The sequence below is a fragment of the Embiotoca jacksoni genome, unplaced genomic scaffold, assembly GCF_022577435.1.
Source record: "Embiotoca jacksoni isolate LCO1_2020_lvr unplaced genomic scaffold, fEmbJac1.0.p SCAF_44, whole genome shotgun sequence".
Taxonomy (NCBI): domain Eukaryota; kingdom Metazoa; phylum Chordata; class Actinopteri; family Embiotocidae; genus Embiotoca; species Embiotoca jacksoni.
The window spans coordinates 1273329-1286360 of NW_027185397.1; the positions used below are offsets into that span (position 1 = coordinate 1273329).

Sequence of the window (13032 nt, forward strand, 5' to 3'; positions counted from 1 at the left end):
CGTACTCAGCGTTGCAGTGAATTCATCTGGACCTCAGAACAAATCAAATGTACGTTTCCATCCCGTGACTTTCACCGCTCCTCCTCCGCCTGCTGCTCCTCTCTGGCACTCTGTTGATGTACAGCAGTAATGGAGCTCCATTGTTTCAGCCTGACGTAGTTGGTGAAGGTCACTGTCGAGTTATTCAGCGGCTCTGACAGTTTTAGCTGCGAGTCCTTGTCAAACAATGATCAGCCTGCGGAGAGAAAGTGCCACTTCACGCCGTTGTACTCTAAAGCACAGCTGAGCTTCCTGAGACACGGAGTCCATCGGGGCTGAGTATCAACACCGATTTCACAAATCAAATCAATTCTGATTCACAAGGTTTTGTTCAGGATATTTCAGTCAAAATCCCAACTTTGCTTGAATATGAAACAGAATCTCAGAGAACTGATCTTGTAAATTGTGTCAGGAACCTTCTAACATAGTTAATATAAAAAAATATTGTTGACATTAACAGTAGACCCCAAAGCAGTTATATTAATGCACGTGTCATTCAACAGTCCTCACAACAACACAATACTCTTTCTGTCTGGTATAAGCCCCGCCTACTGAAGCCGCATCGACATATGTTCAGAATCTTATTGGCTGCACAAAGCGTCAACCATTGGTAACGTGGCTTCTTACGAGCTGGATCTGACGCCTCCGCTCGATACGAACTCTGATTGGCTGTTGTAGGCTGACGGCAGGATATGGAATCTCCTATTGGCTCGGTTAGATGTCAATCAAACTAGCAGCGTAAAGACCAAGACACTATCTGACTTTACTGCTAACTACGTAGAAAATGATGAATGCCTGCCAGGAAGTTTCAAACCATGCAACAGCATCGTGTGTGTTCTGGATGTAATGATGTGTTTTGGACTAAATACGTTACTGGATTTGATTTACTGGACCTTTGATGTCTGAACCGGACCGTTTGTTGTCGGATCTTTGCTGGACTGTGAGACTTTATAGGTGAGTTACATCAGAACTTTATTGGTCTGTTTGTTTGGTGGTGGCCTGACAGCTGTTTACTGAACCTGGTGGTTGTATCTTAAAACGGTTCAACAGACCTCTTGTGTCAGTATACACATGAACTTTAGCACTGTGGACGAATAAATCGATGAGGCCTAATTTCTAACTGATGACGGGATTACTTTCAGATGCACCGCTGGAAAACTAATAAGGAGGGACTTTAGCGAATGAAACCCTAATAACTTGTGGAAAACAATAACAGCCTTTGTATTTCATGAGAGCAGTTAAATGCGAGTCTGTAGGCCAGAGTCTTTTTGGAGGCAACCTCTAGTGGCACTCGTTGGTATTGCACTTCAGTGTTTCCATTTTTCTGATTTCTAACTGACTTTACTCTCCTCACTACTTCTCCTCTTTCTTTTTTTCAGTCCATCCTTCCTCTTTAGACTTCAGTCTCCTTCCTTCTTCTTTTTCCCTTTCCATCCGTTTGTCTTTCTTTCTTTCTTCCTTCCTATCAGAATCAGAATCACTTTATTGGCCATGTAAGTTAACACATACAAGGAATTTGACTCCAGTTGTAGCTTCGCTCTCAGCGTCCAAAAAAACTAAACAGACAGAACAGATTCTTTCTTCATTTCCTTTATCTTACTTTTTCCCTTCTGTTTTTTCTGTCCCTCTTTCTTGTCCATTTTTTTTTATTTCTCCCATGTTCCTTCATGTCCTTTATTTCATTCAGTTGTTATTTTTCATCTTACCTCCTCCACTTTCTTTATAGCTCATTTTTTTCTTGTCTTTTTGCTACACTCATACTTGGTTTCTTTGTGAGTTCACCTTCCACCACTGTCACAACACAACTTACAACTCTCCACATTTATGTCTTTTTTTTTTTAGCAACAACTCGACATCAACAAGAAAAACAGTGTCATTACAAAAAGGCAATCTCAGGTAAGCGATAGAAGAGAAGAGAGTCGTGTCTGATAAGAGCAAAAAGGATGTGTGCACTCTTTTCTTTGGCAGCATCTTCCCTCTCAGCTCCTGTCATTGCAGGCTGCTGAAGAGCAGAGCAGAGAGGTGACTTCAGACACACATCAAATACAGCTGAAGGCTTGAGCAGCAGCAACAACAACACCCCCCACCACCACCACCACCACCCACCCCTGATGCTGCTATCCAGGTCCCCTGTTGGGGCTCAGGCCTGGTTGACTTCCCTAATCCTTCCCTCCCTGCATGGGGCTCTGGAGAGAAGGGACGAAAGCCAATGAGGTGCTACCTTTAGCTTTAGACATGGTTCAGGTTCAAAGCTCGCAGCTTTCCCCCTTTTTATGTTTTTTTTGTTGTTTTTTTTTTTTATCCCTCCTTCTTTTGTATTTGCTTCTTTAACTCATCAGAAAGCATGAAAATCCCCAAACAAACGACTACTTAAGTTATTCATGGTGACGACTTTCTTTTCTTCTTTTCCTCATGGTACTGATGGTTTTGTTTTCTCATTTATTTTCTCAGCAAGAAAAACAAAAATGAAGCTTATGTGTAAATCATAGACATAGTCATAGAGTAAAGGGAAAATTTGACAGTAATTTTCATTCAAAACTGGCAATTTCAGGCAAAGCAGTTGTTATACAGCAACAAAACTTCTCAGTGATGAGGATGTTCAGCTGCATCTAATCTCAGCAATGGCTTTGCTTTTTTAACATACCTTTATGAGGTTAAACCATATAGACTGGATATAAAAGTGTTCGTAGCTTCTGGCTCTGAAAAATGAGTCCGATGCTGAAGTGTCTTCAGCTGCAATACCAGCGAGTGCCACTAGAGGTCGGCTCCAAAAAGCCTCCGGCTCCATAGACTCCCATTCAACTTCTCTCATCAAATCCAAAGTGAATAAAATGTGTCCATCAGTTATCTCGGTGTTGTTAGCTAAAGTCACTCCTTCTTATTAGTTTTCTGGAGGTCCATCTGAAAATAATCCCTCATTCATTGGAAAAGAAGATTCAAGAAGACCCGTTTTTGGGGGCGTGTCTGTTTGATTGACAGGCCTGTGGTCCAGTCAGGTTACAGCTAACAGTTTTTTGTCATTAACCCGGGGCTTCTCCTCAATGTCACTGTGAAGACAAAACTCTGTGAACCCACTGCAGCCGGCGGTTATTCATGCAAACAACAAACAAAGTGTTAATGAGTCAACTTTAGAGGCGGAGGGAGCCATAAAGTTGAACTTTAGACTGTTTCTGAGTCTCTTCTCTCAGTTCTTTTCCTGATTTCATTATGTTTCTTCAATCAGACTGCACACCTTTACTTGAGAGTATTTTCCCACTAACACAGTGCTGTATATTTACTTTTATGGAACTACTGTATATGATTTAATTCCTTATTCCACTGCTACAAAAAGAGATAGCCGAGTCGATGATGTTCTCTCTTTAGGTTTAGCCTGAGTCCAGTGGTACAGAAGTGAAAAGCCCAGAGATAGAGACTCTTTTCCTCTTGTTCATGCAGAGGGTTTTGTACGAGGCGGAGCCCTCGGGCACCTCGGCGCTCATTAATGTCCCGTCGACGTCAGGCGCTGTGGGGCATGGAGGCTCCGGCTGCTTGAGCCTCTTAAGGCTAATTTACAAGAGAGGCAGCAGCCTCAGGGTCACGACTGACTCATCACAGCCTGCTCTACACTTTCTGCTTAAAAACTTCCTGCCCTCCGGTGCTTTGATTCCCATCGGAGCTCGGGATTTGGAATAGGTACTGTGTAATTAAAGAGTCGAAGGATTAAAGGATCTGTCATCCCACAGTAAAGTCTTCATCCTGGTCAGACACACGAAAACTAATTTAACGGTTGCTCACAGATCTTCAAGAGGATCGATTGAACTTCACAAGGATACAATACAGAGACTTTAAGTTAAAAAGCTTTTGTGCAGCTGAAATGAAAGACTGGAGGAGTCTGAATCAAAGTGGTGTATAATACCACTAAAGAGAAAAAAAGATCCCTGCACTTTGTCAGTTTTTTCAAACTTCAGTTTGGAAAGAAACATGAATAATTCAAAATCACGGTCATGCATTTTCATATACTGCAGAGTTACAAGGAAGCAGCCTTTTCGTCATCTTTCACATTGACATTGGAGGCGTTGAGCTGATGTTATGTTCTGAACTTATGTTCGGGGTGACTGCAAGTGAATGAGTGGAGAATGAACATGTTCTTCTACAACCACTGCTTTCTCTTTTAAAGTTAAAAAGCGTCATATCTGGTGGAAACCTTCGCATGCGTCAGTGTTTTAATGTTGTCTCAAAGCAAACAGGCAGACAAGAACTACAGCCTGTACAGCATGTAATACAACAGGAAATCTAGTCAAGATAAAAGATTCTGAAACTGCGATGCAACAAAGATGCAGGTTTCAGTGATAAAAAAAAAATGTCAGCACCGTTTATCACATCTGGTTGTTGATATGCAACTTTTCAACTTCCATCTACAACAAAAAATGAATATGTGTGGCTGAATTTAAATGGAGGGCATGGAAGGAGGACCTCGACAGAGATATACCACTGGAGAGCTGGGTATCAGTACAAAGAGGCCCATACTAAATCAATTCATACGATTAATAAGATTAAATATATACGACATCAATATCCCAGATAGTTGCCCAAAATTTAGGGAATTGAAGGGGACATTCTCATTTTGTTTTATATTTTTCTATTACTATAAAATTGTTATTTATGTTTTGTTGGTCTGTTTGTGCCTTTGTGTATGTTCTGGTTGTAAGGCACACGTTGGATTGTTGATATACATGCATAAATAGTGTTAAAAAAACAACATGTGTGTGATATTTCTAATGAGGAGTTTTTCTGCACAAATTGAAGCTGTGCCATAAAGCTGGAGGACAGAGTTTGGTCGCCTTAATGGCCAACGGCCAGTCATCATATTTACCCTCTTTCTCTGCCTTTGTTTCCTGTCCAGGAAAAGTAATATGTCACAATATCAAAGAAAAAGCAGGGGGATGGAAACATACCCTAGAGTCAGCAGCCCTTCAAGGTGTTAGAGTTTACTACCCAAAACTAGTTGATGCACAACAAGTCATTTAAACTAGCAGGTAATTTGTCACTGTCATGAAATTCATATCGGTGATTTCTGATCTTTCAGAAAAATGACATCTTTTTCAGCACTTTCCTAAAACTTACAAAAAAAAAAAAAAAACAGTCCCTCCAAGCAACAAAACCCTCCAGAGACCAAAGACTGAAATAACTGCAGAGGACATTCTTATAAAGCAAAAGAGTCGTATTCAGGAGAAGGTGGAGGTGGATGGACGGGTAAACAAAACGTTGGACTATCACGCTAGCTTTCCTGTTCCCTACTGACTGTCAATGTGCGTTGTTGTAACCATGACTACAGTTGTCGCCTGACCTAACCAAGCATTTATTACTGTTATATATAACTGGAACCTCACATTAATGAAGTAGTAACCTTAATCCAAACCAAGATGTTTTTCTAATCTTAAACACTTACTTTAATGGCAGGCCTGTCAATCAAACAGACACGCCCCCCCAAAACAGGTCTTCTTGAATCTTCTTTTCTAATGAATGAGGGATTATTTTCAGATGGACCTCCAGAAAACTAATAAGAAGGAGTGACTTGGTACTCGCTGGTATCGCAGCTGATGACGCTTCTGCATCAGAACCATTTTTCAGACCTGGAAGCTACGAACACTTTTATATCCAGTTCATGGTAATGGTATGGTGATTAAAAAAAAAAAAAATTTTAAAAAAAAAGGCATTGCTGAGATTAGATGCAGCTGAACGTCCTCATCACAGGGAGGTTTTGTTGCTCTATAAAAATTTCTGTGTCTGAAATTGCCAGTGTTCAGTGAAAAGTAGTTAAATTCTCATTTTACTCAACATCTGTTTATATAAGTAGTGAATGAGAGTTCAGGGGGCTGATTAAAGATGCAGCTAAAGTCACAATGTTTCTCCCTTAGTGAACTTCAGTTAGTTTTTCTTGGATAATGGATGGAATAAATGTCAACTTCACACTTTATAACAAATTGTGCCTTCAACAGAGGTAATTGCAATGTTTTTTGAACTTCTTTCCCAAACTGCACAAAAAAACTTTATTTAAATAACTGTTTTCCATCAACTCACTGAAGTAATGTTCACAGCGTCTGCAACCTTTGTTCCTGTCAAACCAATCCATCGCTGCTGGCTCCTGATAAAACACAACTCCTGCCTCTTCACACGTAAACACACATTCAACACGGCTAATGATGCTTTTGTTTGAGCTAAATTCAAACCAGTTCGTCTGCTGTGTGAAGCAAACCACAGGCCTTCATCATGCAAATACAGCCTTGGGCAAAAGGTCCAACGTGAATCTAACTTCAAACAGAAATATCTAGAAAACGTTCTTGCCGAGCACACACAACCCATTTGCACACTAAATAATGCAAACTAAACAGATTTATCCCCTTCAATATCTCATAATAATAACTACGTCTGGACGGCGCTGTGCGATCGATACTTGGTTGAATAACAGTGATTCTTTATGACAGCTCTGATATGTCTTCCTGGCATGCTCCATCAATACCTGATCAATACCTTATTAGGCTGAATCCAACGCAGTGCTGCTGCAGGTTAACAAACACATGGGACGGATGCAGAATGCAGAGCAGACCTGAAGACGACCGCGACAACATCCAGCAACAAAGCAGCTTTTCTTCTTTCAGGAGTTCATTCAAAAGTCTTGAAAGTGGACATTTTTGCTCGATTGATTAACAGTTTTGTCTATAAATAAAAACGCTCATCACAAGTTCTCAGAGTGACAGTGGGATGTCTTCAAAACCAAAAATGTAAATTTACGATATAAAATAGGCAAATTGCCGACACATTAATCAGAGAAAACGTTGCATATTTGCTCCACGAATAACTCAAACCATTATTAAGACAATATTATATCTTATCTTTGCTCTTTTTTTTTGATTTGTTGACAACAGAGACTGCTGTAATCTTCCTCCTCTGACCTTTAACCCCATCTGCTGCCTCACTAATCATCCCAATTTCCCGTCAGTATCGGCAAATACGCTTCACTCTGGCCTTTAAGAGGCTTTGAGCCACATGTTGCATGTTCCAATCTGACAGTTAAAGCATTGCTGCCCCGTGAAAAGAAAACACCACATGGCCTCTGTGTCAGCGGCTGCACTCCATAAAACCCGGAGCTGCCCCGGTTTCACCTGCTCCATTCAACCGGGCCTTTGTGCGAGCTGAACTGTGTCAACGCCGGTCTTCGCAGCGGTCACGGAGGTCAGCGTCTTAACAGGAGGTGGACGTTTTACAGCCCCGAGCCGAGAACAGCGGAGGGAAGTCCTTCTCAGGCCGAGGAACCTGTGTGTGAATCATATCAATGATATTTGAGTCCTACAGGTTTTTTCTGCTTACTCTACACTTGAACACTAATCCCAAATCAGAATATATCTGTGCTCGTTCATGCCCCCGTGCAAGCACTCTGATACTAATGAGGATAAACCTCATCTGGCTGGAAGTTTCCAGAGCAGCAACGTGCTTCACAGACAGCAGGACAAAAATATAACTGAGATAAGCAATAAAAAGTCTCAGATTGACTTTTATTACTTAAAACTGTCAACTCAGCGTTCAGAATGAAAACAGACAAAAACACATTAATCCTGTCGACGAGATGGATTTCAAGGAAACTTGCTTCACGTCACGTCTGCTTCGTCTCTTTTCTTTCATTCAGGATGATTACATTTCAATCTCTTCCTAAACTCCCTCTGGAGAAATAAAGACACGGAAATAAGATCATAATTCTGAATTTGGCATCCGAGTGTATATTGTCTCTGATAATATCTTTTGTAAATGAAAACACCAGTGAACAGCTGACAGACCGCTCAGATGTTTCTCCTTAACGACCCGTTGGAGACATAAAAAGAATTTAAAAAACTAAGAAAATTAAAGAAGTGTGAAACAGTTTTCTGGTCCCTTGTAGAAACAAAACTCTTCTTTTTTTTATGGTTTTCAAAGGGATTTATTTCAATAATCTTTAGGCACTCGCAGGTTAAAGTTGTGGTTTAATACAGAAAGAGTCCACTTCCACAACTACAATCAACCCAAACTGGTCTCTGGTGTCGCCGTCCAGGACTGACACTTATATTTATCAACCATAGAAATAAATGGTTATTATGAGCTGCTGTGTTCAGCTGCTGTTAAAATTAATGGTTATCATACTGTGCACAAAAGCTTATTATCGGTATTGAAGACAAACAGAGATGCTCGCCTGCCCTCTGCGACTCTCCTCCTCCTCCGCTGCCTGTCAGACGCAGCAACGGGCGCCACGAACACAACGCAGTGGAGAAAACTAAACGGGTCATATCACCATCTGCACCTCCGGAAATAGTGATCAGAGACAACGTGGGATAATTTAGGAAATCTTAAAAATGAACGTGAGGTTGTCCTCAAGGAAACGTCTTGAAGAATCCCTCCGCGCAGATCAAAGTAGTCTGCGTGCCATGTTTATCACTTTAATGCCTTTTATGATTGACGTTTTCCACAAACAATTAAACAAATTTCCACATTCCCGCTCACAAGTCCACCTTTTCCGGATCGGGATGCTGACATCAGTGTGGGAGTTTAACCAGCTGTCACACACCTCCAATGAACTGACAATAAATTCATGGTTTAGAGCACTTCTAATGTCACCACCAAGAAAACCTCATCCTGCTGCAGACCCAGCTGCTCCTTCATGGATCCGCTGCACTCCAGCAGTTCAGGTTTTGTAGTACAGTAACAGCTTTCTTTCTATTATTTGACCTTTATTTAACCAGGTAATATCAATTGAGAACCAATTCTCATTTACATTTAATTATTCAGATCACAGAAGGAGTGTTTCAAGATGTTTCAAGATTTGTTGATGACAGATTGTTAAACATGAAAAAATTCAAACTGAGGTTTCTGCCTGATCTTTAGTGTGACATTAAAACCAGCAAGCTTTTCACTACATCTGTGCAAATTATGAACATATTTCCTTCTGCCTCCAAACAGGTGTGTCTGCATGGTTGTGCAGTGAAAGCAGATATATTATTATTATTATTATATATATATATAAAATATATATATAGGTGAAGATATGATAGATATGCAGTCACATAAGTGTCTTTCTTTATCCGCTGCTTCAGAAACTTTGCTCTCTACGAGAAGCTCTTATTTCTGCTATTCATAGGCGGTAACCAAAGTCAACATGAGGACGCACACTTCCACCCTGCAGGCGCTTCATTAGTACCTGCAGCAGCATGTAGAAGCCCTCTCAAAAACATATTATCAGCAGGATCAATAGTTCCTGTGCATCGATCGCAGCTCCTCCACTGATACATCTGAGAGGTGGACATGTGGAGGAAGCTCGAGGCCCGGCGGCCCGGCGGCCCGGCGGCCCGCTTGCCCTTGGACTCCACCTCTTTCTGTTTCCACCTCCTCCAGAGACACGCAGCAGCTCTTTCCCACCGCCGCTGAGGAAGACGTCTCCCGGCTCGCTGGGATTCTGCCGAGACGTATTTCTCACCCACACATGTCAGAGAGATGAATGGCCTGGTGGACTAATGACAGATAACGAGAAGCCCGGCCTCTTGTCTTCTTTTGGTTCCAAGCTGTGCACTTCACCTTGTTTTTACCGCCGTTCCCTCACAAATTACAGTGGAGGGGAGTTCACGGGTCCAGATGTTGCACGGCAGCATCAATGGCGCCTGACGTTGTGTGACTGCTGCTCCGCTGCATCACTCTGAACACTAATTGCAGCACTGAGAGTTAAAGTGGCTGTTTGCAGAGCAACTCCGCCGCCTGAAATATCTGTAGGTGCGACTTCTCCTCCTCTCAGCCGATGACCTCGGCTGTTTAGAGCCCACATGATTGCGGTTTTACAGCCTTTCATGCATCAAAACGGGTCTTTGAGCAGGCGTTGGAGTGGAGGGAGCACTTCAGCGCTCCCTCAGGACCCTCTAACGCACAAACAGAGAGCTCAGCCCTCTGGATCTCTGCTTCAGCTGTCTGGTCCGCAGCTCCACGGTTCTGATTCACTCTCAACGCTCTCATGCTCATCTTCAGCCTCAGCACCAAACACCAAAGAGCCATTTAGTGGCTGCAGGGAAACGCAGCGCAGCGTTCAGCAGCTGTTTGTCTCACCAAACGGAGGTAAAAAGATCAGGCAGATACAAACAGGACTGCAGATCAACAAAACACCTCCACGCTGCTGCGTCCAGACACTTTGTGGATCATTGGAGTTCATGTTTTGACTGTTTTAAACTAAAAATCTAAAGTTATTGCACCTTTAAAGTGTGCTCAGGTCCGTTTTCGGACCCAACAGTTCTCAGGACTTTCGTGAGGGGAACGACCCCCCACAGAGTTTCCCCCAGTAGTAAATATGTTATTAAGACCTTTTGCTGTTTGTATTCGCACTGCTAGGAACTGTGAAATGACACACTGCTGCCATGGCGACGCTCCAACACTTATTTCTCCAGGTGAGGAAATACAGTTTTCACTTTTTCTTGAAACGGTTGAAATTCACGAACATTTTTTACCTGTTTGAAGATCCAAAGTGTTTCATTCAAGAGAACCAACGAAAACAAACGGAACAGTTTAATTTCTCATATTTACATTTACACTGTATGAACTGATTCACTTGAAGCTCGTTATGATCCGCTATTATTAATGCTGTCAGCTTTGCATTACAGGTTAATAGAAACTAGACACTTCCTGTATTTTTCAAACTAAAAGGCTTTTATCTTGAAACATTTGCAGGAACATGTTGTGCCTGAAGTCAGACGATCACACTTCTAAAACATCCAGAACATCCTGGAGCTTCAAACATCATCACACCGCTGCAGCGGGACGGAGCCACTTCTGAAACTGTCTTCTGCTGATTTAAAAGAATTCATGAGTTCATTAGTTTACTGTTTACACTGTTTTAAACCCTGTGGTTGTCTGTGCTCCTGTGTGAGTCACCACAGTTCCTATGGTAACGGGGAGAGTACCCAGGCAGAGGGAGGAGTTCAAAAAGTCCCACAGAAGTTATAGGAACTTAAAAGGTTCTCAGTTCCTCTGGTGAACTCCCTCTCACTGTTCTTACAACTGTGAAATAGTTCCTGCAGTCAGAAAACACCTTTTGTTTTGAGAAGCACTTGATTTATCTGGAAGCTCAGCCTGAGAGACACAGTTCAGGTCAAAATATCCTTTTCTCTAATAAAGGTATTGAAGGATGACACGATGTTTCTGGAACCCCTCAAATTGGAAAACCCAGGAAAACTCGATTTTGATGAAAGCGACTCCTCGGAGCAGCAGCTGATGAAGATGATGATGAAGATCAGAGGGCTGTCTGCCTATCACGCTTATCTATCTATCTTTTATTTTGTGGTCTCGGCCATCTGCCAACACAGACCTGAGCCAGAAGACAGACCTCACAAAGAACAAGGACATTCCTCACAACAAAGAGCAGTCCTGGAGAGCCTGGAGAAGGAGGGAGGGTGAAAGGTGGGGGAGGGGGGGGGGCTCATTCTCTTTCAACAAACTATCAAATTATGGCCAAGAAGGCAGTGAAGTAGTGGGAGGAGCCTCTGTGGCTGTTTAAACACCACACACATCCATCTCTGATACAATACTGCCTGTGTCTACATGTTGGCACTGTGCAAACCACAGGATGCATTATTCAGGTTAAAGATAGCTAGCATGAGAGCCCATGTCTCTCTGTTCAAACCACAAGAGAAAACTAGTGGAAAACCCAAAGCTGCAGTCAGCACAACGCTGTGGTAAGAGGAGCACTTAGAGGACGACACGCCATCCTTTCAAACAATATTTCTGTCTTCTATCACTTTTTACTTTGAGCTCAAGTACAGACACAAACTCTGCCCCAACTTGTTGTGTTTCTCAAACAAATCTTCAGGTAAGTCTCTCGCTGCTGGGAGAAATGCTGACAAGCAGGTCCGTTAATAAAAACATTAAATGTCCATCTACTTTTAAAAAACTACAGATAGAAAAATGTGACAAAATAAATACAGAAAATAATCATTATATTAATAACCTAAAATCTGAATCTGCAAATTTTATATGCGTGCATAAAAATCCTTCAGAATAAGATACTGAAGTAATAATAAACTACAATTTTCTGTTTTAAAACGAGCTGAACAAAAGTTTTTTCCCCACATTTGCTCTCCTCCTCTGAGGAAGTCCAGCAGGGACGGGAGGGAGGAGGAGATCTGAGAAGAAGGAGCAAAGAGGAGGAAGTTCAAGTAGAGGAGGAGGAGCACCGAGGATTGTTCTGACTGTTTATGGTCTGGATTAATGGCTACCAGGCCTCTGCGCCGGGAGGGAAGGTGGGAGGTGGTGAGAAGGCGACAGGGAGCCGCGAGACTGTAGTTTACCATGTTTAGGTGGAGGGTCTGCTGGGGCGCCCGGTGGCGGGGCCCCCAGGGGGACCGCTGCCATGTCCAGTGGACCCGATACAGGATGGCTGTGTCTCTGGGCTCGGACGTGGGAGGCATGGAGCGCCGGCTAACAGTAATCACCTGCTATTATTGTACCTCCCGGCTTATTGGTGGCGTTATAACCTTGTGGACCCCCCCTCTCTCCTTTTTTTTTCCTTCCCTTACTATACAATTCTACTTTCATGTTGACAGCAGCTTTCCCATTTATAATGCACCATGCAATCTGCATCAGCACCGAGTCAGCTGGCGGTATATATGGATGCTGCAGAACTCCTCTGCATTAAGGAGGGAAGCAGTGTTAGATGTGTCTATAGTAACCAGGGAAACTTATGGATATGACTCAGACTACAGTCTATAGAGGCCTGCTGAGTTTATGATATACTACTATTGTGAGCTTAAAACTCCCCTGCAGCAAACGTAGGATGAAACTATAGCCCTTGTTCAAATTTATCAAAGTCAACTTAAAGTCATAGGATGATGATGATACAACCAGTAGCTCCGCCCCCACAGATCTGATTGGTCAACTGAGCACTGGAACAAATCCTCATGACATCACATCCTGCTCATCACTAGAAATATCCCTCCACCTCCTCAATGGGAAAAT

The 13032-nt window shown here is 42.4% G+C and overlaps 1 protein-coding gene across 2 annotated transcripts in view; it reads right to left on the reverse strand.

The window, feature by feature from the left end:
- The window catches only part of fras1 (Fraser extracellular matrix complex subunit 1), a 270187-nt gene that overhangs the window by 230899 nt on the left and 26256 nt on the right, over window positions 1–13032 (reverse strand). The window lies entirely within an intron of this gene.